Consider the following 25,481-nt stretch of genomic DNA (forward strand, 5'->3'; position numbering starts at 1 on the left):
GGATAGATAAAAATAAGATAGGCATAGATGGATAGATAGACAGATGATAGAAAGATGGATGGCAGACAGACAGACAGATAGATGATAGTTTCTTGCCACACATATTCACTTTTAAATTCTTATTTGGTTGTCAAAATGGGAAAGTGCTTGATTTGAAAGCCTGAGGACCTGAGTTTGGATCTCTAGCACCCACATTAAATACCAGGTGGCTCATACGTATAATCCCATCACCCAAAGATGGAGATAGAATGGTCTATGGAATTTACTGACCAGCTAGTCTAACTCAGTCAGTGAGCTCCATATTCAGTGGAGGAATAGAGAACAATTGAGAACACCCAATATTGACTTCTGTCTCCATAGGAAGTATAGGCCGGGCTACCAGACTAGAAGAATTCTGGGAGGAGGAAGGCAGAGAATGAGTAGCCAGCCAGACTCAGAGGAAGCATGATGAGAATGCCTTACTGAGAAAAGGTACCAAGCCTCATGGCTAAACATAGATAAGAATCAGGGGTTAATTTAAGTTGTAAGAGCTAGATAGTAATTAGCCTGAGCAATAGGTCAAACAGTTTATAATTAATATCAGCCTCTGGGTGTTTATTTGGGACTCAATTTTGGGTGGGACAAAAACTTTTATCTATAGGCATGCATACACTTTTATACACACATACATAAAACATGTATACACACGTGTATACACACAAATGCTACACAAACCTGTACAAATACGACACAAACGCATACAAATGCCTAATTCTTGACCTGACCTAACTGACTTTAAGAGATGGCTAAGATCTTTGGATATATGTGGAATACTTTTGAAGCATGTTTGGTTGGATTCGAAATATTTCTGTTTCATCTTTCTTTCAGACTGTTTAATCTGTCAGCTACATCAGACATCTTGTTAGAGCTAAGATTTCAGAAAACACTTTTCCCCCCTCCAGTTTTAAATGAACATGAATATATTTATTCAGAAGAGTTTGATCAAACACAGAAGTTGAAAGAGAGTGATTACAGAAGTTCAGACTGAAATAGGAGGGCATTAAACTGTTAATGTATTGAGTGACTATGTAAAGAATTCCAAGCAAGGAGCGAGCACTTCCAGGCGAAGATCATCACAAGGCTAAATTAAACAGAATTATCATGCAATGGTGAACTCAACTTTCCACACGGAACCAAGGGCCTTCTGACACCAGGCTCCACCTGGCGTAGTAAATGCCTGAAAGATGCAAGCATTCCTATTTGCAGGGCTTTTCCTTAAAGCAATATTTTCTAGTTAAATCTGACTGCTTACTTAGAGCTTCCTGCTTTAGGTCTCAGGAAAAAGACAACATATTCGCTTGGCAGTGGTGGCACACATGCCTTTAATCTCAGGACTCGGAAGGCAAAGGCAGGTGGATTTCTGTGGGTTTGAGACCAGCCTGGTCTACAGAGTGAGTTCCAGAATAGGCTCCAAAGCTACAGAGAGAAACCTTGTCTCAAAAAAAAAAACAACCAAAAAATCAAAACAAAACAAAAAAACAACAAAAAAGGTCACCACATTTACAAATACACAGTAGAAGTATGTGCAATGCAATGTCATGGATGCCTGCCTTAAGACAGACTGAGAGGGCTGGAGAGACAGGTCATCTGTTAAAGGCTAGGCTTACAACCAAAAATATAAGACACACTGAAATCTTTAGTAATTACCAGAACAATTATTCAGTTATGTTGTTTGTAAGAAACAAGATATATATATATATATATATAGATAGATAGATAGATAGATAGATGGAGGGAGGGAGGAAGAGAGACAGACAGAGACAGACAGACAGACAGACAGAGAGAGAGAGAGAGAGAGAGAGAGAGAGAGAGAGAGAGAGAGAGAACAACATCCCAAATAAGCAATGAAAGACAGAGCAAAACGTGGGACTCTGTAAGTACAAACAGAACGATATATTCTGGCTCTATAATGTATCAGTATAATTTTACTGTTTGCTTCAATAAGAAGTTTGAACTTCTGAGGCAAAGGCAAAACAAATCCACACACTTTTGAGATGACCCACTTGAGGGTTACATTAAGGACTAAAGTCCATGAAGGTCGTGCCCAGTCTGCATTCCGACACTGAACATCCTTCTGCAAATGACCTTTCAGTTGTGACTTTGTATCCCACAGATGAGGAGGCAGCCCCGCCCCTCCTGCTCTCTCTCCCGGTATCAGGGAGAGTGCGGCCCTCCGCCTCCTTGCTGTGGTTACAAGTGTCTGCAGATGTAGCCCACACTGTTCTCTGACAGACAGGTGCAGAGATGGATCTCGCCTCCGAAACGGTGCTGGGAATGGCCGCCAGTTGTGAAGAAGAATAAAAACCGGCAGCTATTCTGATTGGTGCTGGCACCGAGCATTTCTTCTGAGATCCAAATGCCTTGAGAACCAAATGTTCCTGGGATTCGGGCTTTCTGCAGCCAACAAAGCTTAGGTCAAAAAGCTAATTGGCTACTTGAAACTTTGCTTAGATATCTTTAAGGGAAACAAAGAAGGGTTGTTTGTGTTAACTCAAATGGGCATATAGCAAGGAGCTGATGGCTAAACAGATAGAAGAGGGAAAGCCAGTCCCTGCTCTGAACCGGTTTTCCTCTCAAGGTGAGGTGAGGAGGAGTATCTGAAAGACAATGCCAGGTGCCTTTTCTATAGAAATTCTCACCAAATGGCCCCTCCTTGCATTCTCGGTGTAATTATGTCTTTGATGCTGGAAAGTCTTCTCTACTGTAATTGTTCCAAGTTAAATAGATGTAGAGAAAGCCAGGGAGGGAGAAATAATGAAAGAGAAGAGTAAGGAGGGAAAGAGAGGGGAGGTAGGGAGGGAGAGTATGCCTTTCTTTATAAGCAATGCACTGGGTAGAACACACAGCCTCTTGTCTCTGTGCCAACGAAGTTCTCCACCTGTATTCCTCTACCTGCCACACGGGCATCCTTCTCCTTTGTGCCTCACTCAAATGCCACAGCTATTGCAGGGCATGGCACAGAGAATGAAGTGGCTTGGAAGCATTCTGGTTAGACCCTGAAAAAAATAAGTGTTCCCTAAATGTCCCTTCACTAGTGGACAGTGAAGTATACAGCCAGAGGGCTGGGAGGCAGGCCTTCCTGGACTGTTGTTAAGGAACATCCTTTGACCTCTGTGTAGGACTGTTCTGGGGACCACATGGGGGCATGCTCCCTGCTGTTAGTGAAAGTTCACATGGGAAGCAAGTGACAACAGGCTGAGAAAATGGGTGACAGGGCACCATGATATTAATTACATCCCGAAATAAACCATGAAGTGAACGAAATAAGAAAGAGAAAGTGTTCTGTCGTAGAACTGTGCTGAATATAAATAGTCACTTCTCATTAAGACTTTCATAGCTTTTAATGAAAACTTACATCCTATTTCATTTTTTTTCTGGTGGTAGAGATTGTAGGGGTCTTTATGTAACCATATTGGATGAGGGAGGCTGGTGACAAAGGGATGAAAAATGCAGCCTATGGTATGGTTGTTAACTGACGAGGTCACACACTGTGAGGAGGGGCAATGGACCGCCATGTGACAGCAGAGACATCTTGCAGACATGTCATTTGACACAAGATGAAAGCCCAGACTCTATCCCTATATATCCCTATACTCTATGACTATATCATAGTAGAGCAAGAATGAGCATGTGTGACCCCGGTTATATCCAACCCCAAGGCCTGAGCATTGATGCTGAATGGTCATTGCATTGTGTCTCGTGGTGACATAGTAGAGAGCAGGAGGTGCTGGGGCCGGGGCTTTGTTCAGAATCAGACTGCTTTCGGGGACAAGAGCTGCTGCGTTGCAGGGCATAAGATTGAGGGTAGGTGCTGAGGGAAGACGCAGGAAGCTTCAGGAGGAAGCGGAATGGGTGCCTGCTGTTTGCTGGCTTTCCTATTCTTATCATCAGGGTCCCCATGTATAGTTTTAAGAAAGCTTTGTATCTACGTACAAAAGCAAAAGTTTCTGAAGAGCCCATATCTACCCATCTTCAGTGTAAGGAGACTAATGTAGACTCTGACTTTTACAAGCAGGTCCTCTTCCAGGTTATTAACCAACCATTATAAACAACACCAAGTCCATAGTATGACGGCAGTCAATCTGACAGGAATGCAGTGATTGTAGATAACCCAAACTCAGTCTCATAGTGGTCCAAAGTTATGTGCCCAACTGACTCCGCCCCATGCCTTCTAGAAGTGTGCTGTCATGTATAGTGGGAAATTACCAATACAGAGTCAGGTAGAAATATAAGGGTATTTAATAGGGAAAAGCCTTACTTACAGAACGACCTAGCCAGCCGGCGTGGGAGCAGTCTGTATGCAAGCCCAAAAGAGAAACCGAAAGCGAAAACGCAGTCACCCTAGTCCCCTGACCACGCCTACGCAAGCTTATGAGGGCGTGGTCAGGCACACCTGTAGCCAGCCCCTAAGTAGGCGTGGCTACAGCTTCCCCTACAATTCCCCTTTTAGTCTAAAAGAGGATTAAAACTTAACAGTTTAAAGTATCCAAAATTAACAATCATAAAGGTAAAATATAAGAAGATACAACAATCTGCTTATGTCACATCCTAACTATTTATTTTAACTAAACCCTAAAGTGATCTGAAAGAGGTATGCCCTCAGTCGTGGTATTGTGAAAGTCATTTCTCAATATTCCTACCAGTGTTGACAAAGTCTCAAGAACAAATGATGACTCGGCCATTCACACCACTTTGCCTCAAAGACCAACATGTATCCTATGATAAGAGAAGATGAATGACTTGTCTAGGAAAGGTTTTGTGGCAAACGAAAGGAGGAGAACTTAGAATAAGAATGAGCTCCAAGGAGCTTCCAGAGCAACACACTCTTTCAAACTGGGATAGGCAAAGTTAGCAAGTGCAGAAAGGTACCAGGCATGGCAGGCAGGGGCATGGCACAGACCATTGCAACCCTGTCCCTTCGTCTTCCTTCCTCACTTGATGCTATGAGAAGGACAACACTAGTAGGCTTGTAGTTACTACAGAGGAAGAGGAGGAGAGGGAATAGCGCGGCCCCTCCTTATCGAATCCGATATTTCCTATAACCTTACAGCAGGTTCAGGTTCACTTTTTTATATCAGAAACTTCTTGGGAAAACTCGAGGATAATAAAGAGCTATGCTCATGGTCTGCTTTTCATATATTCCATCATTATTGTGCTCTTTTCACTTCGCTTGGTTAGTGGAGTTTTTTATCAATATAAACAGGACTTCTTTTTTTAAGATTTCCATTTTCATAGTGTCACTCTGATACTGACAGCTGCCTAACAGTCAAGTGGAACATATAATTGCCTACGGAAGAATATTCTAGGACCAATCCTGTCTCTTTTATATTAAAAAGAAGTTAGACAGGCTCAATAAGCCCCAGGCTTCTGAACTTGATGTCAATTTAGGAATTCATTTTATATTCTGTATATTGTATTCGTAGATCTTTCTACTTATATCAAGTGATTTTTCTCCAGGATTAGTTTAATAATATATATCTTCTTTGTCTCTTAGGTGGCTTTTTATGCTTAATCTAAATAATAAGCCGTATTATTTAGTAACTGGCAATGGGCTAACTTTTCTCAGCTTTTAAGGATCATTTACTGGCTTCCAAATGTTTGAGACTGGATTTAATGTCGTGTTTTAAGACAATGATCACACATGCATGTTTTTGTCGTTCCTGAATTACTTCTTTTCTCTGTGTTTGTGAGAAGGAGCTGCCCTTCGGGCCATACTCACAACTCCATGGACACGCTCCGCATTCACTCTGTGGTCCATCACTGACTTGAAAACTTTCACTCAGGACTGAACAGAAAATATTAGGAGGGTATCCTTTCTTTTCTTTCTCAAGTGAGGATCACTGAGACACCTTTCCAGTTTTCTAATTGCTCACGTTAGCTGCCCTGATCAATGCTGTTAGGACCTTTTGACCCCTCCAACCCATCTGTAAGTGTGATATCCCTTTCTCTTTGCAAACTAGTGGGGTAGGGAGACATTGTATCAGTGGTTGGGGGGGGGGCGTAAAGTCTTAAGGACAGACAGAGAGCTGAAGGCCAAAGCAGTGAGACAGGATGTTCATGTCATATCGGGCTTCATCTCCATTGTGGACTTCAGGCTACTGTCACTTTACGTTATCTTCTGGTGCCTTGCCCTTTTCTAGAGCCACAGAAAACTGAGGAAAATTGGGCTGTAGTATTTTACTAGCTCTGTTTTTCCTCTACTCTTCACCTCTTACAGATCTCCAAGACTTGGCATTGTTTCTCCTCTGCCTCTGACACAGAGTCATAAAAAAAGATGCTTGAGCTATGTGATCAAGGTTCCATTGCTATTCTTCAGCCTCTATTGGGTTATCAATAAGCACAAAGGCATATTGCCACACTTGATGGTTCCTGTTGTCAAGAGAAATGACAGGGCCCAGAGCATCAAGCCTGACAGTCCCTGCTTCTGTGATGCCACCATGGTGCTGAGGGTCCTGAAAGTGCTGCCACAGTGGCTGACGCCTCTCAGGGACTCCATTTAGGTGATTCTGGAAATGACTGTCCCTACCTGAAGTTGCTGGTTGGCTTTAACTGCCGATTGGATACAATGTAGAAAAACTTGGAAACAGAGTCTTAATGAGGGATTTTCTAAATCAGGCTGTGAGATGAATGTCTGTGAGATGGGAATAACCAGCCTGAATGTGAGCAGCACAAACAATTCATGAGCTGGGCCCTGGACATGAGGATTTATGCATTCATCATTTCATCCATCCATCCATCCATCCATCCATCCAACCATCCATCCATCCATCCATCCATCCATCCATCCATCCATCCATCAATTCTCCCTATCTCTCTCTGCTTGATTGTGGATATAATGCTTTAAGTTTCTGCCTTGATTTCCCAACAATAATGGGCTGAAACAAGGAATTAAAGGCAAAACAACCCCTTATTTCCCTAGGTTGCGATTCTTGTCAGTGTATTTTGTCACAACGACAGAGCTTGGCCTAGAACATGATACAGCCGGGACAAGAGGGAGCTGAGAAACATGTGCTGAAGCTCCTCTTGTGTTCCTCTATTTAGACGCAGGTGTCCTCGCGTGCCCTCGGGGGAGGGGAGGTGCACTGGCATGGGCCTCTGAGGTCTTCACTGGCTTTTCAGCAGGAAGTTGGAACTGCAGGGCAAATCTGTGCTGCCAACAACTTCAGCAGTTGGCTTTTAAGCTGTGGGATAACCTTGGATAGTACCTTGTTCATCAAGCTTCCAGGCCAACACATACTCTTGGAAGCTCGGCATATGCCTGCAACCTCAAACAGGGGTGAGAAGACAGGGTGGGGGCAGTGATGGCATTTTCAGACCTGTTCCTCTTGGCCGAGACACATGGTTTATCTCCCACGGTAATCATAGGAGGTGTGCCTTTGTTTCCGACAGATGCTGAAGGCTATTGGCAAGCGTGGAGAGAGCTGACCCAGGCAGATGATGGTACAGAACCTGACTGCCACAGAAACACATCTGCAAACTGTGAAATCCTTGTGTCCTAGTGCCCAAACCCAGTACCAACCAAGAAGCAAACTATGGTTTAGGAAACAGAGGTTAATAGAAGAGGTGCCTAAAGGGAAAGACTCGGGTGGGGGGGGGCAAAACCAAGTTTGCATTTCAGAATATTTTACTACTCAATTTACCCTACTTTAGAATTTTATCTTTCTCTCCTTCTAGTCAGTCTTAAATGGCTCTTCATGAGTGTCCCCTAAACTTGTTTTTCAAAATAGCTAGTTTGGTGATTCTCTGAAATAAAATTGTGCATTTTTATACTTACACTATTTTCATTTTGGCTACCACATCACTTACTTTTTAAAATGCTTCCTATTTCAGAAATATCTTACTAACATATCTTTCTGGCTTTTATTTTTTGGTGACAATTTTGTCTTAATGATTTTTACTTAGAGTATCTTTTTATTTTCACTTGCATACTTATCTTGCCTTTTAGAATGATTTTCAGCTGTTTCACAGAAATCATGAAGGAGACACAGTCCTGGAGGCCCAGAGAAAGGTCTCTCAAATGCAGAAGTCTGAGCACAGTGGCCCCTCTGTGCTCCCTTAATCACCCCCCAATCCCTTTAATAATTGAATCTACTCAAACTTTAACTTGAGAGACTCAGGAGACTACCAAGTTTCAAATTTCCTCCCAGGATAATACTAATATTCCCTGTGTTCCCAGTACAGCGTGGCTGCCAGCATGCCATTATTTGCTCAGTTCCCTTATGAACAGCAACATTATTTAAAATCTGCAGTCTCGGCCACATACGACTGTAGCAGACACTGGGCAGATCTCCAGGTCTGAACTGGGCAAAGTTACAAGGAATAGAGGGAGGTAAGTAAGAGCATCCTTCCAGGCATGGAACATCAGCGACTTCTATCTAGTTTGACTCTTTGCAGTTTCAATAAGACATGCAGAAAGGTGACATTGCATAGCTGTTTTGATGGATACACTTCTAGAAGCTACTGAAGCACTGAGAAAATGCTATAACCTCTTTCGGCTGTTCAGCTGTTCAAAAGGAGAAAAGAGCATCTTCCCTCTCCGGAAGAATAGAGCTTGATGCTTAATTGTTAAAGCAAGAAAAAAATAAATAAAACTTAAACTTTGAAAAGGGGTGACCCACTGAGCAGGCAGAGTTGGAGGAATGAGAAACAACTGTGGGTTTAGGGGGTTCAGTCTGTGAGTCCCAGAAAGGCCAAAAGTGGCAGAGAGCTTCAAGAGTGAAAGAATCCTTTGAACCCCTGGAGCCCCACACCCGGAGATCCACTGCCTTGGTGCCTTGGTCCTATACACTCAGGACAATTAGGCATTAAACTGTGCACTGTGCTGGGGCTAACGGAATGCCTTGAATTGTCTTCATAGCCTAAGTTGTCAGTATGACTTGGTCCAGCCATACTGTCATGGATGCCATGACGGACATCTATGCTCAGTTCCCAGAGTTCCCTATCATATGAGAGTCACTTCTTGAGTGGGGTTTGTGGCATCCTTCCTCCACATTCAATCCTGCTTTTGATATTATCTTGAATGGTCTCCCTACAGAAGCCCTGGACCCCAATTCCCCTTGTCTAATGGGGGGGGGATAGGGGTTAGAGTGGTGAAGCCCTGTACCTACCAGTATTATAGCAGTGGCTTTTTAAAAAAATTAAAACTAGCCGATAGGTGGTCACCATATCTATGACATTCATTCTGGAATTTATATGATCAAGTTATAGTTAGACAATATAATATAAATATATAATTTGGCTAAGTTTTTCCTTTTATATAGAAAACTCATTAACTAGACATCAACCCTCCCCAGTTAGAAACCAATGCATATTTATAAATAGCTTGAAGATTTTAAAGAAAATCTAAGTAGAAAATGTAAAGATTCTAAATAATGATCATGGAAATACCACCTATCAATCATTTTAACAAACTGAAATATAAAAATGAGTAAATGTTCAACTGAGGAAGTTTTAAGAAGGAAAAGAATGAAAACAATTCTGAAATGATTACAAAGGGTAACAGTGAAAATCAACAATTCCAAAACTATGATTCTTTATAACAACTAACACAGTAGATAAACCCTTGGAAAAACTAATCAAGAACAGGAAAATAATAGGTATATTCATAGTAGAAAGGAGAAAATAAATAAAAAGTAGAGGTATGAGATTACTATGATGATACTTGACAAAGTCTAGATAAAATTAGATATTTGATATAAGTTAATAAAAAAGATGCTGTGAATATAATAGAATAAAAGTAAGAGTAAACTGCCAACCACATCTCTACAAAGACACCAGGCAAAGGTGAATTTTTACAAAAGATTAGAAAAAAGTCAAGGGTCAGAGTAATCCAAATCATTTATAATCTCTTTTGGAATGTAAAAATTATGGTGAATTAGGTAACTAACTGTGAGTTCAGAAGTTTTTAGACATAAAATCTGACAAAAACTTCACAGAAAAAAATAACGTAGTAAACAGTTTCATACAGGAAGCTAAACATAAATGTGTGTTATTAAATTAATATACTATTCCATCACTAGAACAATGCACAGTCAAATCGGCTGTCTCTAAAATGCAAGGAGAGTTCAATATCAGAAACCTCGTCTTTCAAGGTGATGAACAGATTCTGGGTCCTTGCGTGCCTTGCTGGGGTAAATGCTGTACTAAAAAATTCACATCATCACCCCAGAAGGAAACCTGATAGGAACCCCCTTTTTCTAAAGCCAAAGGGAAAACAAAACAAAATTGGAGCAGAGAGCCTGCTCTCGGTCACTGAACTCTCTTGTCCATCTGCTGCCCAACAGATGTGGCACTGACCATGAGAAGTTAGAGCTTGCCACTGGCCAGAGTTCCAGCTGTCCTGGGAGTTGCATGGTTTTCATCTAACTTTATATTTTTTGCCTCTAAGATAGCTGCAAATGAACATGATTTTAATGAATGAATTGATGTACACTCTAAGAAAATGAAAGGTTTCCAAGGAATATTGACTGGGAAGAGATTTAAGACAAATTGGCAGCATGGAGAATGATGGGCAGGGTTGACGCAGCACCTTGTACACTCACCACACAAAGTGCAGCAGCCTGAGTGTCCACTGAGGAAAGACCTGTTCTACTGCTAATTGTCACAAATGGGCATGGTATGCTCCAAATCTGCCCGCTCACCAGTGATCAAAAAGACGAAGCCCAAAAGTTCCTCTGCTAGGGATTGTGGGTATAGTTTAGTCAGGAGACTGCATGAGCCAGGTTCAACCCCCATAAAAACAAAACAGTGCCTCTCCTCCTGCTGGGTGCCTCCTGCAGAAACAGCCACAGTTTGCACACAAAGTAGCCTTTTCCCCATACTGCTCTTGACACATCCGATAGATAGATAGGTCTCAAGTCACAGCTGCATTGCTCACTGCAGGATCTGGAAATGTGGTTTTCAACCGCTCTTCCTCTCCAGACAGGAAGAGAAGAGTGGACATAGAGTTCATATCCTTCCTTCCTTCCTTCCTTCCTTCCTTCCTTCCTTCCTTCCTTCCTTCCTTTCCTCCCTCCCTCCTTCCTATCCTCTCTCTCTTTCTTTTTGCTTCTCTGTTGCAGTGCCTCATAGTTTTACCTATCACAATTTTATAATAGACATTTTCAGGATTTATTTACTTTATGTGTATGAGGCGTATGGGTGCGTTTCCTGCAGGTATATACATTCACCACATTCCTACAGTACCCATGGAGACCAGAAAACTGTGTTGAATGTCCTGGACCTGAAGTTACAGAAGGTGGTCGGTGTTGGGAACCGAACCTGTGTCCTCTGCAAGAGCAGTAAAGGCTCATAATCTCTGAGCCGTCTCGCCAGCCCCTTATATTTGTAATGGCTTATCAGCAGTATCAGTTTCCTTTTAAATTGCTGGCTCCTTGAGCTTTCATTAGCCCATGAGAGTTTTAGAATTTTTCACTCAAAGAAGTTGGGATTTTAGTGGCTAAGGGTGGAACATGGAGGAGGCCCTAAGACTGATCTCCACAGGAAAGAAAAAAATGTTGGGGTTTTGTTTGAAGTTGTAGTAAATTTAGAAAATCACTTCCAGATAATGTATGCTGTCAAAATATCGCTTGTTCATAACCTCCTGCATGAGTTATTTTATTTAGCTAAATTATCAGGTATTTTATTCAATAAACTTTCTAAAACTCTCAATAAAAATCTTATGTATTTTGTTAATCTTACCCTTGGGTGCCCTAAAATGTTTATGTGTGTGTTAGAATGGAAACATCTTTCATTGTTGGTCTTCGTGCACTCTGCGGTGTGACATTGCTCAACTGAATTTGTGTTTATGGATTCACTTAGACTTGTGTTTTGCCTGGTTAATAGGAATTGTTGAGAATGCTAGCTATATAGGCTAGCATTCCAGTTCTTGTACCTTCTATTTCCTGTCTGCTATGCTAAAATAAAAGCCCCCAGACAATGGCCAGTGCACACGCTGTGTGAGCTAGGGACAACCTGGACTGAGGGCCAGCGGGTTCTTCCCAGGGATGCTAATCTGTAAGAAGCATCAACAACTCAGCCAGATATAAATGTGTGGTGCCAAAATACTCAGGTCCCTACAAGCAAATTCTTATATTGTTGGCAGAGAGAATATTGGTCCTTTACCTGCCAAAGTGGCAAAAAAAAGAGAGAAAGAAAGAAAAATGACCCTTTGCCAGTCACTTCTAGCTAGCTGGTATCCAGTCACCTGAACTTGGCAGTTACCAGCAGCTCAAGTTCTCAAAGTAAACAATGACCACATGGTTCTATTTACTAAGAAAAACCAATATTCCTTATTATAGAATTTTAATGCCCTTGCTGCTCTCCAAAACATACCTAGCCTTGAGAAATTAATGGATGCCATGTAAAGGGGAAGGGTTGGAAAAGAGCCTCCATTGTGGACTTCAGTCACTGGAACCGAGTTAGTAAAGGCTTTTCTATGTGAGTGCAACATTTATTAATAGAAAAATGACTCCATCTGAACAAATAACACTCGTTCACTGTTTTGAAAGGGAAGCAAATTATCGGCTTACTTAATTGGTCTTGACCAAGGGCTTGTCTTTAAAAATATCTAAGGGGGATACTTCTTTGGGGCTATTTTGATTATCTACCTTTACCATTTTCTAGAGAGTAGAAGCAGCCAGAAACTTTAGCGTGGTTGTATTCACACACACCTACACACAGACTAACTCAGTTCCTGTAGATGAAACTTAGAGCACAGGTCGTGGACATCCATTCATCTGTCTTTTGAAGAAAGAAGACATTTTCATGCATGTTGACAGGTTTTTAAATTTTTTTTCCTTTTTTAATTCACAGCCAAGCATTTATATTATTTTAGTCTTTGTTTTTGAACAGTTTTTTGAATCTCTGACAATGTCTCATAGTCAGTCCTACCCCTCACTTATATTTTTTCTGGATATTTTTTTTGTTTGTTTAAAGATTTTATTTTCCCTTTTCTCATCTCCATGTCACACTTTGTTGGGTTTTTTTCTTTACCCCGTCACTCACTTTGTGGCAGCTCCAAAGCACCACAACAGAGTGAAGAGTGACAAACCAAGACTGCATTGTGATGGGAGCAGGAACACTGGGAGTGACCAGCAAGACCCTGAGTGCAGGAGGGGAGAAGGGAAGGAGTGCGCCCGTGAAGAGGTCAGAGAGAAACGAGAAGGCAGAGCTTTTTCTGGGAGATAAAGGCCATGCATATTAGCTACCAAGAGGGTCCACAGTACACAGTAAAGCATAGATTTAGTGTCTGTGGGATCGCCAACTAATAAATATGCTTTAACCAATATAAACACAAGGAAGGCTCAAACACACTTCTACACAGTGTTTGTTAAAGATGGAAGTGGTTAGTAATAGAATAACCATACACATGATGAGTGAATGAATGAATGAATGAATGAATAAATAAATCGCAGATGAGATCCTCAGTTGAGCACAATGTACACACATCATCTTATTTTCGTCCCAGGACCCCGAATACCCTCAAAATTTTGTCTGGGTCCTCAAAAGCCACCGCCCCTGTGATTTGGGGGCTATATATTCATGTATAAGAACGTAACTGTAAACTGGGCTTGGGAGGCAGAGGCAGGCGAATCCCTGTGAGTTCAAGGCCAGCCTGATCTACAAAGAACTTAACTGCAACCTCACAACTGTTCCCCAATCCTCGTCTCCAAATGGCACTTCTGGCCGTCCTCCACATCTGTGAGGCTACCAGTGCTGGCGAGGACTGGGGTCGAACCGTCTTCTAGGTGAGTCAGGAGTGCTGTACTCAGGAACTCACAGCTGCCAGGCTTGTTTGCATGAAAGCAAAGCCAGTCAACGTTCTAGCATAGGGGTAGGTGGTGAGGGGTGGGGGGCCAGGCTCCAAAGTGCTCACCCCTAGCCATACTGGTGGTTCCCGGGGGAGGGAGAGTCAGTTCTCTTTAAGAGTGTGGCTCTTGGTATGTTGGCCTTGCTCAGTGGGGAGCCTGCACCCCTGTGCATATGGGGAATGCTGAGTGGACTTAATGGATTATAAAAAAAAAGTAAAATAAAGGTGAAAAGGACAGAAAATTGGGATGGGTCTACGGTATTGGAGGGAATCTCAGAGGAGCTAGTGGGAGGGGAGGATAAATATTCAAAACGCATTTTATGCATGTATATAACCCAAAGAATTAAAATATTGCATCAAAAGATTGAAACGCAGAGTGCGCTGCCCTTTGAAAGGTAGTGACCGTCTTCTCTAGGGAGAGGATAAAAAGCAAGAATTTGCAGAATGTCAACAGTTGTCTCACTTATCCCTGGGAGAATTTGGAAGTAAACAGCTTCCTTTGCAGGGCTGAGGTGAAGAAAATATTTTCTCTAGAGTCTCTCTTAAAAAATATTTTATTAGTTCTTTCAGGATCATTATATTTTGATCATTTTTTAAGCATTAAAACCATCCCTTTTATTTAGACAAAAGGGGGAAATGTTGTGGAATAATCTTTAATTTCTTTTTTTATTATTACATTCCAACTCCAGTTCCGCCTTCCCCCGCTTCTCCTACCTCTCCACCTGCCCCATCTCATCCTCAGAGGGGGAAAAGGGCCTCAGTTGAAGAGAGGCAAGAGAGATCATATGAGCAACAGGGGCCAAGAGCATGATGGGGAAAACCAGAGAGACGGCTAACTTGAACTAGTGATAGCTCACAGACTCTGGACTGATTCCCGAGGAATCTGCATGGGACCCAACTAGGTTCTCTGAATGTGTGACAGTTATGGGGCTTGGTCTATTGGAAAGCCCTGGCAGGGGGACCAGGACTTATCCAAGATACGTGAACTGGCTTTTTTGAGCCCATTCCCTATGGTGGGATACCTTGCCCAGCCTGATTCTGAGGGGAGGAGCTTGGTCCTGCCTCAACTGATGTTTTGGTCTTGATCAGTTTTAACACCTTCACTCTACCCCTCCCAATCTACCCTCTGTCCATATGCTATCCAGTTTTATGTTTTTAAAAACTCATCCAGTCTAGTTTGTGCTTACTACATTTTTTTTTCCAAGACAGGGTTTCTCTGTGACTTTGGAGGCTGTCCTGGAATTTGCTCTTGTAGACCAGGCTGGCCTCAAACTCATATATATACGCCTGCCTCTGCCTCCCGAGTGCTGGGATTAAAGGCATGTGCCACCAACGCCCGCCCGGCTTCTTACTATATATTCTTCCTCTTTCCACTGAGCCCAGATGTTGTCCTGACTACATACAAGTGGCTGCACAGGGTGGAGACTAAAAGTTTATTTGATTTGTGGTGTAGTCTAGGAATATCCTCTATACCTGGGCATGTGATATGGATGGGAGGAAAAAGAACGATTTGGCTGGCATATCCTTAAATGACCATGGTATCATAGTTTCTATGTCAGGGTTATTCTACAAGAAGAATAAGGAGAAGTCATTTATTTGTAATTACTTTGAAATCTTCTTATGTATGACTGAAAAATGCATCTATCAGTGAATTTCCATGTGCATACATGTATGCTTGAGGGGAAACAGCCTTCTGAAAATTCAAACTTTTGATATTGATAGGTGGAGAGCTAATTTATTGCAGTCAGTGTTTTCGAGCTTTGGAAGACATTTGATGCTTTGGATGTAACCAAGATGTCCACCCATTCCTCCCTTAGGGGAGCATGCCACCCTCCTCCCTGACAGTGGCAGATTGACAGGCTTCAGCCTGTTCTGTGTGGTGGTTTACCTCACAGGAGTCATTCAGTTCTGTTTTCCACTTTGAACATGAGACAATAACACACAGTGTGACTTGGACACCACGCCCTACCTGTTCGCCTCTTCTAAAACATCTAGCATCATTGATAGCATGACGTTTGTTTTTACGAATCTCAAGCAAACACTAGAAAGATTTTCTGAAGTCTGGGGCTTCTTTGTTAAAAAAAAAAAAAAAAAAAAAAAAAAAAAAAAAAAAAAAAAAAAAAAAAAAAAAACACTCTGGATGAGGACAAGAAAGGGAATGGTAGAGCTGTCGTGGGATGCAACTGGTTCCAAATAATGGGGCCTGGAGGACTCTTTGAAATCGCCATCTTTCCCGAAATACTGCACTTGGCTATTTATTGTAGCTGCTTGCAATGAGCATCACCGGCCCTGGTGTTTCCCCCTTTATGATTACGAATGGCTCTAATAAACACATACCTGAACAATTCTGCCAGCCTCCATCCAAGCTACAGTTATACTTGGGCAAGCTGATTAAAGCACAGTTGAAATTATATTGGAAAGGCCTTCAACGTGACTGCTTCACGGGAAGCAACCAGCCCGGAACCTTCTGCCCTGCTACCCAGCTGGCATTTCGGATGCACCTGAAACATGTCCTTGAACAAACAGTAGCCCATAAATGAATGCGAAATGTTAGCTTCCCCATTATTAGAAAAAATCAAATTACTTAATGTCTAATTATCCCGTTAGATGCAGCAACACATTGGTAAACAGCCACAAAGGAAAACGAAGAATGCTAATGTTTGAAATTCGGTCACGGAAGTTACCAGTGATTTCGTTGATTCCATTTTCCCCGTGTCCCAGCATCAATTGCCAAATTTCTCACTCGCTGGGTGATTGCCAAAGCATAGAAAACCCTAATGAAGAATGTCAGCGGAGTTATTAAGTTATTACAGCTCCCAATGCACCCTCTCTTCTCTCTTCTGCCTTTCTTTCCTCTATCCCTCAAATAGGGACATTGTCTGCAAATGGGCTAATCATCCCGCCCGGCTTTATAATGCCATTAAGACACTGTCAGAGCCAACCTAAATAGCAAAGCCCACAGAAAAGTGAGCTATTAACAAAGCCCATGTAAGAGCAATGCTGATTATGATAAATACAATGAAAATGTACTCATTAGAAGGTATTGAACAGGACATTCAAGGGTTTTGTTGTGCCTTTTTTTTTTTCTTTAACTCACTTTGATGAACTAGTAAAGCAAAGGAAGTCAACTGGTCCCTGCCTCGACCTCCTTGCTGTGTTAGCTAGCTAGCATGTGTGACTTTCTTCGTGTGCAAGCGTCCGTCTGACTAATATCAGTTTGCATCTCCCTTAAGATGTCACAGGAGTCTACACTCTTAGGTGTGTTAGCAGCTTTGCTGAGCACATTAGAGTTACACACCATCTATCTCAACAGTGCGTGCAGCCATTGTTTTTCAGGACATTTGCAGGATGGTCCGGCCACCACCACAGAGTATCACACAATGTTTTCTTCTAACCAGAAAGAAATCCATTAGTGGTCACCCTTTTGTGTGCCATGACTAGCACAGGGCAGACTAATCTCCACTCCATCTCCATGGTCATTTCATAACCTGGTCTCTTCTTGAAGTATCATGACCTTCTGTGAGTGCTATGTTTTACTTAGTACCAGTATTTCATTTATTTTTATAGGCAATAATATTCTGCAGTATGACACAGTCCATTTGTTTACATATTCATTGTTTGACAGACATTTAGGTTGTTTCAACCTTTGGGCTATAACGAATAATACCAAGCTGTGGATGTTTATGTACCAATATTTATGTGAACAAGTGTTTTTTGTTGTTGTTTTTTTGGGGGGTTAGATACACATAAGTGAACTCATTAGCCAGTACTGAGTAAGATGTTCGAGGCTGGGTCACATGGCCACTGTGAGCTTTGTACTTTAAAGTATACTTTATACTTTAAAACCTGACAACAATGGCTTCCCCAATTTGTTCCCAGTGATAATGTGGAAATAACTTCTTGGCATCATAAAAGATTCGTGGCATGTGTGTCTGACTATAGCCTACCCAGCTATTGGAAACTAGACTGTCACCATTGCTCTGATTTGCATTTCCCTAATGACTAATGACATTCAGCATTCTTTTATGGGATTCTTGAGCATTTGTGTATTTGTTTTGTAAATGCATTTCTTCAAATCCTTGGCAAATATTTTTATTTTAAAATCTAATATATGCAGTGAGAGCTGAAGGTCCTAGAGTAGTAAGTATGTCATAGCATAGGGGCTGCTGGTGAAAGCCCCAGGGTCGTGGTCAGGCTTGTGGCAGAGAAGGGAGTGGCATAGAACTATGTCAAGGCTGTGATTGTCCATGAGGAAGAAACAGATGAGGGAAGACACAAAGGTTAGTGTGAATAGTTTCTTTGTTTGTTTTACAATTACACACACACACACACACACACACACACACACACCTTTCTCTCCAATCTAAAATTCTTAGCAGTGTCAATGTGCCCTGAGTTTGAATACTCTTACTTTCTTCTTTGTCCTCATTCATTTAACAGCTCATTAATGATCTGAGTCGAAATTTGTCAAAGAAGACATCCAAATTGTCAATACGCATGTGAAGAAATTATTATCAGTATCACTAATTATCAGCAAATTTCAAGTTAGTAGCCAGTGGTGCATCACATCGCGTTCATTGGAATGGCTGTTGTCAATGAGACTAGAGACAATAAGCTTGGCTAAAGATGTGAAAGACAGGAATCCTTCTACACTATAACCTGGGGTGTCAACTCTAACAGTCATTGTGGAAACACTAAGAAAGTTCTTCTGCAAAGTGAAAATAAAGCTATCACTACACAGTCCCTTCTGGGTATGCATCAAAGAGAAATGAAAATTCTAGAGACAACTGCACTTCCTTGCTCCATAAAGCATTAGTCATGAACACCATATCAGAGTCAACATAAGCATCCAAGAGATGAGTGGGTGAAGACAATGCGACACACACAACAGACAAACAAACAGACAGACAGACGAACAAACCATAAACCACACACTATGGAAATCTGCTGAGCCTGGAGAAGTCAATAACATCATTTGCAGTAATATAGAAGAACCCATAGGACATTTTTTAAGTGAAATAAGCCAGGAACAAAAATACTATTTCCTTTTGTTCTCACTCATCTGGGGAATATAAACAAGCCAAATCAAAGCAAACAACAAAAGAAAAAAAATGGTAACATGGTAGGTACCAAGGACCAGGACAGGGCATGATATTCGGTGAATTTCTGTTAAAGACAGAAATTTTTACGTTCTCATTAAAGAATCCATAACCTGTACTACATTTTTTATTGATGGTATTTCTATTAGGTTCCTTCTTTAATATCATTTAGAAGCCCCCCCCCGCCCCGCCATCATGATCGTCTGACTTTGCTGGATACGAAAGACGGTCTCTTCTGTTGACACTGTATCACTCACCTTCCCTTGATTATTTTGGCATACTTCATCACCTTTAGCTGGACATTTAGTTTCCTACTAGAACCATGGAGACTGGAGTTTTCCCAGTTGGAACAAAGCATCATGCCTTTATTTTCAAAGTTGAGCAGGATGGATTTGCTGAGGCTCTCATCAACATGACTCTGGATTCCTCTAGCTTGGTTTTGCCTTTAGAATAAGAGCTGGCATTGTCTGAGTTTTCCCTTTTGCAGTGTCTGTCCCAGCCTTAGTTGAGGGTTTTCCCTTTGCTGTCACTCCTAAGGGATCCTTCATCATTCCCCACACTCTGCACTGCTGTACTGATGTTAATTCTGCCTTCACACTCAAACCATTAATATGGAATAGGAGCAGTATGGCTGATTCCATATTTCCTGACAAAATTTTACTCGTAGGGAGTGCTCTATATCTGGGATTATAGGCTTCTTACTGAACCATACACTGTGTTTCTTGACACAGACTGTCAAGCCAGGGGTAAATGTAGCACAAAAAAAAATAAATGACCCACTGACTTATATTGAGGTTCAAACTTTAAGCTGAAGATCAGAAAAGCAAAACAGCCGGCCACTAGCTCTCACCTCTAGCTCAGACTGAAAGGGCTGATCCACTCATGGGCTCGTCACCAAGTCTCAAACTGCTGCCTCTCCTCAGTGTGACTGGAGAATGAATGCCTCTCTGAGATCTTGCTTCTGTTTATATACTTCCCTAATGCTGGATTAAGAGTGTGAGCTATAATTCTCTTTTAGACTGATTCACTCTTGTATAGATCTCAGTGGCCTTGAACTCACAGAGATCCATCTACCTCTTTTTCCTGAATCCTAGGATTAGAGGTGTGTACCTGGCTTCTAAGGCTTGTGGATGACTTTACTTTTCTGAATCCTCAGTCAAGAGTTAATAAATCATAAATAATATGTCACTACAATTCCCCTTTTGTCTAATACAAAAAGAAGAAGGCTACAACTAACATAAAAACTATATAGCAATAAGTATATACAATATATACAGGCAATAAGTGCATCAACAATCTCTAGACCATTTGCATTTGACAATTCAGAGAAAGTACTTCATTATTTATCTTATCTTGGTGAGTCCAAAGTCTTGTACCTAATTTATTTGCTATTCTAATTTGCATTATTGAATTATCTTTTAATGTCTCTCAAACTTTTACCCTTTACACATCTTTAGTGAGTTTCTTTTCTGAGTCTGGTGAACAATGAAAACTGTAACTATACTATCCAGTCTTCAACTCCCTCAGAGACTGAAGAAGGAAGTAATATTAACTGGGTAAACAGGAAATGTGATCTAGCAACTTCCAAAAAATGTGAGAAATGACAAAAAACATTTCAGTCATTGGAACCTGGACAGTCACCCAAGGTTCCTCTGCAACATTGGGGCATCCATCTTTGGCCTATAGGCCTAACATATCTCACAGACATTTCTGTGAAGCAGGATTTTCTGAAGGACTGGACTGCCTTGTCATGGCAAGGTTTGCAGTGATTCTTTTTTGTGTCCTGTTTGTCCTTTTTGGACAGCATACTGTCAGCAGCAGAGACAAGGACACTTTCTTACCCAGTGGCTACCATTGCCACAAAGAAAGTAAACTCCATGTGAGTTTCTTTGATGCCCAGCATCTTCTCTGAATTATATTGGTGCTACCAGGAGCAGACATGTCTCACTGTCATAAAAAAATAACCTATGTTATTAAAACATTTAAATGCCATATTCTGTAGATCTCTGAAGTGTTTGAAGACAACCTGTCTTTCTAAACTACATCTGTTTGTCTTTGAAAACATACCTAATGTGATTATAATGTGTGTTCGATTGTAATAGGTGACTAATTACTCACCTGTATTTCCTTATTATCTTATATAGTTGGTAGTAATAACTTTCAAGAAATTTGCATTACATTACATTGATAAATGAGCTGTATAGGTACAATACCTTGAACTAGATTAAAAATTCATGTATAGTATGTTTTAACAAATTAATCTCAAATTTGTATCAATATACAATATACAAAAGTCCAATCAAATGTAAAATACCTAAAACTAGTAGTTGCTTTTTAAATTCTACTTTTTATCTTATATATCATCCATTTTTCCTTTTCAAGAGTAGATTCAATAATCTATCCTTTTATCCTATCATATCTGTATCCTTTTTTCAAAAAACAAAAACATTGAATCTAATCTCCTTTGTTCAACTTTGTTCTTGATAATAACCAGCAACATTTTGCAGCCAGTCTCCCTAAACAATGACAAATAACCATAACCCATTGAATGACAAAAACCACCCATCCCATCTCTTGGGAATGTGGGTGTCATGTCTTAAAGTTACTTTCTGCTGTCTGGGGGTAATGGCAACTTTAGGGGATCCTGAAAAGAAAACTTTGGATTAACTCTCAAACTATTATTTTTGTTCAGTCTCTACATAATGGAAAATCGAAGGGCTTGTCTCAAGTCCTGGCTAGAGTAATCTGTGAGGCTGGATCATCTCAGTTGGCCTCCTTGAAATTGTTCTGAGCACTTTGTATTCCAAAGCTGATATTTAGTTGTTATTGTTCAGCTTAATAATATTATCATAGTCCTGGTGAAATTGTTGTGGGGTTCCTTCTTCCTTTTTATGTTTTTTTGAGACAAGGTTTCTCTCTTTTATCAGGTCCCTGATGTCTTTAAGCTCACTTTGTAGATCATGCTGCCTGAAATCACTGGGATCTTCCTGAATCTGCCTGCCAATTGGTGGTATCAAAGGTGTATGTGACCTCCACCAGTCTGGATTCAATCTTCTTTTTGAAGACTTCAAAGATCACATTAGGTCAGAATATTTCTTTTCTTGGTAATTCTTTTTCTTCACCAACAGCAATGAGTTTGTGATTTTAGAGCATGGTCCGACAAGTCAGTAATAGTCCATTTTAACTAAAAGCCCATTATGATCGCATACTTGTCCTCTTGAGTTCCTACCAGGAAGAAAAATGCCATCTAGCTAATTCAGTGTTGTAATGAATCTGTGATGGGTTCCTGAAGGGATGATTCTGCCTCAGAGCAGCTGAATGCCCTGCCCCATGAAAATAAGGAGGAAGAATCAGGCTTTGGCATGTGGGTGGTGGTGTTGACAGTCATTACACAACTCTGTTATTCTTCACCCACAGTTCTACAAAAGATGCTTATCATGGAGCCATCTATAAATACTCCTAAGAGGCCAACAGGTGGGTTTGCAGGTGGGAATAAGTTTTCCATGTGCCTGTGCCTTCTAGGAAATCCACTTGGCAGTCCACATCAGCATCCCTTAAATTTTCTTTCCTATTTTTTAATCTATGTGCTTCTAGGGGATGAACCTATGTTGTTGTGTGTGCTAGACAAGCACACTACCTCTGGGCTGGATCCCCTGTCCTCTTTTTGCTTTATATTTTGAAACAGGGTCTTACTAAGTACCAAAACTGGCCTTGAACTTGTGGTCCTTTGCATTAGCCTCATGGGTAACTAGGATTATAGGTCTGTAACACGGCATTCAGTCACAATTTCTTTTTTTCCCTAGATCTTATCATTTTTTAAGAATTTTTTTATTTGAATTAGAAACAAGATTGATTTACATGACAATCCCAGTTCCCTTCCCCTCCCGCCCTCCCCCACCACCCACCCAACTAAAACCCTACCTGTCTCAACCTTTCTGCTCCCTCATGACCTCTGCATCCTTCCTCTTCTTCCCTTCTCATTCTCGTAGCTCCCCCCTTCCCATGTTCTCAATTTGCTCAGGAGATCTTGACCCTTTCCCCTTCTCCAGGGGACCATGTATGTCTCTCTTGGGGCCCTCCTTGTTTACTAGCTTCTCTGGGGTGTGGATTGTAGACATAGATTTACTCTATGTCTAAAATCCACATATGAGTGAGTACATATCATGTTGGTCTTTTTGTGATTGGGTTACCTAGCTCAGAATGGTTTCTTCGAGTTCCATCCATTTTCCTGCAAATTTCAAGATTCCATTGTTTTTTTCTGCTGAGTAGTACTCCATTGTGTAAATGTACCATATTTTCTCTATCCATTCTTCAGTTGAGGGACATCTAGGTTGCTTCCAGGTTCTGGCTATTACAAATAATGCTGCTGTGAACATCGTTGAACAGATGTCCTTGTTGTCTGAATGTGCTTCTTTTGGGTATATGCCTAGGAGTGGAATTTCTGGATCTTGTGGTAGACTGATTCCCATTTTCTTGAGGCGTCGCCATACTGATTTCCAAAGTGGCTGTACAAGTTGGCACTCCCACCAGCAGTGGAGAAGTGTTCCCCTTTCTCCACATCCTCTCCAGCATAAACTGTCATTGGTGTTTTTGATTTTGGCCATTCTGACAGGAGTAAGATTGTATCTCAGAGTTGGTTTGATTTGCATTTCCCTGATGGCTAAAGATGTTGAACATTTTATGTGTGTTTCAGCCATTTTAGATTCCTCTATTGAGATTTGTCTATTTAGTTCTGTACTCCACTTTTTAATTGGATTGTTTGGTGTTTCGGTAGCTAGCTTCTTGAGTTCTTTGTATATTTTGGAGATCAGCCCTCTGTCAGATGTGGGGTTGGTGAATATCTTTTCCCATTCTGTTGTGGGTTGCGTTTTGTCTTGCTGACTGTGTCCTTTGCCTTACAGAAGCTTCTCAGTTTCAGGAGGTCCCATTTATCAATTGTTGATCTCAGTGTCTGTACTACTGGTGCTATGTTCAGGAAGCAGTCTACTGTACCAATTAATTCAAGGGTATTTTCCACTTTGTCTTCTAATAGGTTCAGTGTGGCTAGTTTTATGTTGAGGTCTTTGATCCATTTTGACTTAAGTTTTGTGCATGACGATAGGCTTGGGTCTATCTGCAGTCGTCTACATGTCCACATTAAGTTATGCCAGCATCATTTGTTGAAGATGTTCTCTTTGTTCCAGCATATAAATTTGGATTATTTGTCAAAAATCAGATGTTTGTAGGTGTGTGGGTTAATATCAGGGTTTTCAACTCTATTCCATTGGTCTACATGTCTATTTTTGTGCCAATATCAAGCTGTTTTCAGGACTATAGCTCTGTAATAGAACTTGAAGTCAGGCATGGTGATGCCTCCAGAAGGTCCTTTATTATACAGGGTTGTTTTGCCTATCCTGGGTCTTTTGCTTCTCCATATAAAGTTGAGAATTGTTCTTTCTAGATCTGTGAAGAATTGTGTTGGGATTTTGATGGAGATTGCATTGAATCTGTAGATTGCTTTTGGCAAGATGGCCATTTTTACCATGTTGATCCTATCTATCCAAGAATGGGAGATCTTTCCATTTTCTGGTATCTTATTTAATTTCTTTCTTTAGAGAGTCAAAATTCTTACAGTACAGGTCCTTCACTTTTTGGTTAGTGTTACCCCAAAGAATTTTATGTTGTTTGTGGCAATTGTAAAGGTGATGTTTCTCTGATTTCTTTCTCCACCAATGTGTTTTTGATTTGGTGATGGTGGTGAAATTATGTGTGGGATTCTATTTCTCTTTCCTTTTGTCTGTTGGTAAAGTGGGATTATCTATTGCCTATATTTTTCTAGTTGTAGTTAACTTCCTTGAGTTGCAGAGTTCCTTCCAGAACTTTCTGTAGGGCTGGATTGGTGGATATGTATTGTTTGAATCTGGTTTTGTCATGGAATATCTTGTTTTCTCCATCTATATTGATTGAAAGCTTTGCTGGGTAGAGTAGTCTGGGCTGGCATCCATTGTCTCTTAGTGTAGGTAGAATATCTATCCAGGACCTTCTGTCTTTCAGAGTTTCCATGGAAATGTCAGGTATAATTCTGATAGGTTTGCCAAAAAAAAAAAGTTACTTGACCTTTTTCCTTTGCTGCTCTTAAGATTTTCTCTTTGTTCTGTATGTTTGGTGTTTTGATTATTATGTGGCGAGTAGACCTTTCTTTTGGCTCAGTCTATTTGGTGTTCTGTAGGCTTCTTGTGTTTTTATTGGCATGTCCTTCTTTAGGTTCAGAAAGTTTTCATCTATGACTTTGTTGAATATGTTTTCTGTGCCTTTGAGCTGAATTTCTTCACCTTCTTCTATACCTATTATTCTTAAGTTTGGTCTTTTCACAGTATCCCATATTTCATGGATGTTTTGTGTCAGGGATTTGTTGGACTTAAGATTTTCTTTGGTTGATGATTTTATTTCCACTAGTGTGTCTTCAACTCCTGAGATTCTCTCTTCCATCTCTTGTATTCTGTTGGTTATGCTTCCATCTGTAGTTCCTGATCATTTACCCAGCTTTCTATTTCCAGCATTTTCTCAGATTGTGC

This window comes from Cricetulus griseus, chromosome 8 (genome assembly GCF_003668045.3).
Source record: "Cricetulus griseus strain 17A/GY chromosome 8, alternate assembly CriGri-PICRH-1.0, whole genome shotgun sequence".
Taxonomy (NCBI): domain Eukaryota; kingdom Metazoa; phylum Chordata; class Mammalia; order Rodentia; family Cricetidae; genus Cricetulus; species Cricetulus griseus.